Raw genomic sequence first — 5,000 nt, 5'->3', positions numbered from 1 at the left:
TAACAGACCGATTTATTTGTAGATTGAATTTCCCGCGATTGAGACTCCCGCAGGAGCCTGATTACCAATCACAAAAACTAACTTGACGTCATAGCGTCACCGAACCGGAACTGAAGTTAGTATAAAAATAGATCAGTCGGTAAAAATGCCGTGAAATAGGTTTAGAATGGGAGTTGTTTGCTTCTAGTCTCGGGCGACTGAGTCACCTATTTTCTCTGTCTCCCGAGCGCCATTGATTGACAAGCTCTATTCGATCCTTCATCAGTGGGAGTTGCCATTCCACTTCCACTTTTTCGAAATGACTTTTCCAGGAATTCCATTTTTTAGTCCGGTATATGAAAGTCCGACTCGTAAGCAACGGAAAATAAAATGGAAAAACAAAAAGAAAAACGAAACAATACATATATTCTATTACACATGAGAATTTTATTCCATAAAACAAATTTGTACAAATCTATACCCTTTATTTTCACACGTGAAAAAAGTCTATACAGCCAATCAGAACGGCGTACAGCTTCTTCACATGTGGAAGTATAACCAATCAAAGAAAGCGTAAAAGCCTTTCTAAGCCAATCACTCGTTCATCTCGTGCATCTCATGCAAATCGTACCTTGTTATTGAATTAAATTAAATTTGTATTTGGTTCTATTGTTAGTGAGTTTTTACTGGGTTACCAGTATGGCAAGCCCAGTCGGAAAATGGGTAATATTTCTCCGTTTTATTTTTTTCCGTGTCGGTAAAAGTCTTGCCTATCCCTCCAGACTGTCTTTGTGCATAGAGTCTTCTGTGCGTATTTTGTTAGGTTTGAGGGGGCTGGGGTAATGCGTAGATTTCTCTGGTGCACTCAGGAGAACATTTAATTAACCTGCAATGGCGTCGAAAATCATTGTAACGCGAATGGCGTTTTAGCCCATCTTTAAACAAAATATACCCTTATGGAGCTCAAGAATGGAACGTCAATTGGATAAACAAGACAGACGGCGAAAAATAGTATCTGGAATCTTAGAAGCGACGAGTAATGGACTTCGACAAATCTTTCGCCCGCCGAGCCGTATTTCTAATATTTTGCCAGGTGTGGTATTATGTACAATACTGAAACCAAATGGAAAATTCTCTGGTAAGTTATGTTGTCCTGGCTATTTGTATTTATTACAGTCTCCTTGTAAGAACTGGAAATTTTACTAATTCTTGTTAACCTTCAATGGCGTCGAAAGTCATTGTAGCGCGAATGGCGTTTAAGTGGATCAGAAATTTATTTAATCGCATATGCTTTGTGACACGGATTGTGTGTCTTGTTTGCACGCACGAAATTGAAATAGGAAGGGTTCAGGAAAAAAACAATTGTGACGCTGATGAATAATAAAGTAGCTGCTATTTCCAAAACGATGGAATTACCTGGTGATAAATAACCTCGTCTTGGAGAGTAAAGTGTTGACTTTGCAGAAACACTGGTTAACCTCAAGAGTTGGGCGATTGTGATCTTTGTGTTGAATTCGCACATTTGTTCTCAAACTTTATAACACTTGAAAGAAAAAAGAAAACTAACAAAAACAAAAACCTTGTATCTTGCCATCATTTGACACAAATGCTTCACTGTTTCGCGAGAAAACACGCCGTGGTAACTTGATCACGACGCTAACTGAATTTGATGTCACTTTCGATTTTGCGATGTATTTGTGCAGCGAAAAGTACAATAACAAAATTGAACGTAGCAAAAATCTCCCAAAATGTTTTTTCGCTGATGGTAACTTTTTATATTCGTGGTTTAAAATTAATGTTGTTTTCATGTTGTAAATTTTGTTGCGGATGGCAAAATATTTTATTTTCGATCGACCGTCCTGAAAACTTCCTTCTGCTCTTCCTAAAAACTGTGTATCAATATTTATTTACTATTGGATCAATATTTGATTTACATAAAGCAAGCCAACAAAATCTGTACCTTAATTAGTTTGCATTTTTGAGCGTTAAAATAGAATTTTCGGTTCTATGCTTCTGTTACAAAGTGGTATATTTTTTAGGTCACCCATCCCCGCCGGACAGGTCTTAACTTCAGTCAACATTTGTATTATAAAGCTGTCGGACGCTCAGAGTGCACGCTTTAACTTGAGGTGTAAGGAAGTTTTGAGGGTACTTGAAAATGATCAGCATGTCAGCCTAGAAGCCAATGTTTTTCGATCCCCTTTTCTTTTCTTCAATCTTTCTGGGTTTAGTACTTTGCTAGTAACTACATGTCTTCTCAGGGGGCTATTTACCTAAGACTTCTACCATGGCACTACAATGATATACAATACCAAAACAATGTCGTGTACTATTAGAGCTACATATTACGCAAAGACGACTTGAATCTTCCGGAAGACAGTTGACAATATGGAATAAAGCGCTGTGTTACTGCACTACCACACGTACGCAATGCGTGCCTATTTTTTTTTTTAAATTAACAGGAATTTTTTCTTTCTGACAAATGATTAATAGGCTGGTAGCCAGGTTTTTAACCTCAGAAAAAGATCTGTTTCGTCGTATTAACGTGTGAGTCAAAGGGCCTCTGCTGGCACGACTTGATGACAACTTAAATGGTCTTAATGACCCCCGACTTGAAAAGATTGCCTGGAACGCTGCAGTTCAATTCCATCTAACTCAGTCCCTTCTGTTTTTGAGTAACACGTACCACAGGCAACCCAGTGTAAGCTCATGGAGCGTCTAGTTACTGGGTTGCCAGTATAGCAATCCCAGTCGGAAAATGGGTAATATTTGTTGGTTTTTAATTTTTATTTTTTCCGTGTCATGAAAAGTCTTGCCTGTCACTCCCCTGCTAACTGGTGTCTTTGTGCATAGAGTCTTCTGTGCGTAATTTGTTAGGTTTGAGGGGGCTGGGGTAATGCGTAGATTTCTCCGGTGCACACGGGAGGACATTTAATTATTAATCTGGAATGGCGTGGAAAGTCATTGTAATGCGAATGGCGTTTTAGTGCATCTTTAAACAAAACTGTATACCCTCAAGAATGGAACGTCAATTGGACAAACAACTTAGGCGGTGAAAAGTAAATATTTGGAATCTTTAAAGCGACAGTGTTTACTCAAGTCGCATCTTAGTTGTCTGGCAACTTACATTACCCGGTATTTTGTACTAAACTCTGCAAAGGTAAGAAAAATTTGGAAATGTGACAGTGAAGAATTATTTGAATGAAAGCCTTCCCTTTTTTTGCTTCATTATTTACGGTGAAGGTTCTTTCGAAAAGGGTTTGATGTGAACTGTCAAAAATTTATTTAATTGCATATGCCTTATGACATGGATTGTGCCTCTTGTTTGCACGCTCGAAATTGAAATAGGAAGGGTTTTTGCCACTAATAGCCACTATATTTATTTTAGGAAGTGAAAGATGCCCCCGTCCAGATAAGGACGATAAGAACAACACCGAATAGTGAGTGGGTTCTTTCACGTCCCATACTATTTAATTTCCAACAAGGGTTATGGGACGGGACCTCCGGTTTACAGTCCTTATCCGAGAAGACTTGAAAAGCTAACCATTTGCAGATGTAATTGCAAAGATAGCACATTCTCCTCAGTTACTTTAAGACCCTGAGTGTTGGTCCGGCCGGAGTCGAACTCACGACCTCCCGCATGACAGCCCGATGCTCAACCAACTAAGCCACCGGTGCGCGGTGTACAATAACAAATAACAATAACAAAATTGAACGAAGCAAAAATCCCCCAAAATGTTTGTCGCTGATCGTAACTTTTTATTTTTGCAGTTCGAAATTAATGTTGTTTTCATGTCATAAATTCTATTCCTGATAGTAAATATTTTAGTCTCGATCGACCGTCCTGAAAACGTCCTTCTGCTCTTCCTAAAAACTGTGTATCAATATTTATTTACTTTTGCGTTTCAATAGAATTTTCGGCCCAATACTTTTGTTATACGAAGTGGTATATTTTTTAGGTCACCCATCCAGATACTAACCCCACCGGACAGGGTAAACTTCAGTGAACTTTGTATTACAAAGCTGTCAGAGCCTCAGACTGCACGCTTAAGTTTGTGGTGAAAGAAGTTGTGCGGGAACTTGAAAATGATCAACATGTCTGCCCAGACGCCGATGTTTGTCGATTCCCTTTTATTTTCTTCAATCTTTCTGGGTTAGTACTTTGCTAATAACCACATGTCTTCTCAGGGGGCTATTTAACTAAGACTTCTACCATAGCACTACAATATACAATACCAAAAAAATATCGTGTACTGTCAAACCTACATATTACGCAAAGACAACTTGAATCTCCTGGAAGACAAACGCAGCTCGGTTGACAATATGAAATAAAGCGCTGTGTTACTTCAGTACCACACGTAAGCAATGCGTGTCTATTTTTTCTAAAGAGTACAGGAATTTCTTCTTTCTGACAAATGATCAATAGGCCGGTAGCCAGGTTTTTAACCTCAGAAAAGGATTTGTTTCGTCGTATGAACGTGTGAGCCAAAGGGCCTCTGCTGGTGCGACTTCTGGGTGATCCCTTAAATGGCTTTAATAACCCCCGACTTGAGAAAAATTGCCTAGAACGCTGCAGTTTAACTCAGTCCCTTCGTACTACAGTTAACCCAGTGTACGCTCATGGAGCGTCTAGTTTATTTTTTTCCGTGTCGGTAAAAGTCTTGCCTGTCACTCCCCTGCTAAGTGGTATCTGTGCATAGAGCCTTCTGCCCGTATTTTCTTAGGATCGAGAGGGTAATGGGAAGTGCGTAGATTTCTCTGGTGGACACAGTAGAACGATTAACTTAACCGGCAATGGCGTCGAAACGCGAATGGCGTTTTAGTGGATCTATGAACAAAATATACCCTTATGAAGCTCAATAATGGCAAATCTATTGAACACTGAACAAGACAGGCGGTGGAATCTTAAAAGCAACGAGTAATGGACTTCAACAACAATCTGTCGCCCGTCGAACCGAAATCAAAGTGAGCTGCATTTCTAATTTTTTACCAAGTGTGCTGTTATGTAGAACACTGAAACC

General features: G+C 39.3%; 1 protein-coding gene across 1 annotated transcript in view; it reads right to left on the bottom strand.

Annotated features, from left to right (window-relative positions):
• LOC138007790 (uncharacterized) overlaps positions 1-5,000 on the bottom strand; it is a 77,694-nt gene that overhangs the window by 8,536 nt on the left and 64,158 nt on the right. The window lies entirely within an intron of this gene.

This window comes from Montipora foliosa, chromosome 6, assembly GCF_036669935.1.
Source record: "Montipora foliosa isolate CH-2021 chromosome 6, ASM3666993v2, whole genome shotgun sequence".
In the NCBI taxonomy this organism is placed as follows: domain Eukaryota; kingdom Metazoa; phylum Cnidaria; class Anthozoa; order Scleractinia; family Acroporidae; genus Montipora; species Montipora foliosa.
This window is presented reverse-complemented; position numbering and strand designations above follow the sequence as displayed.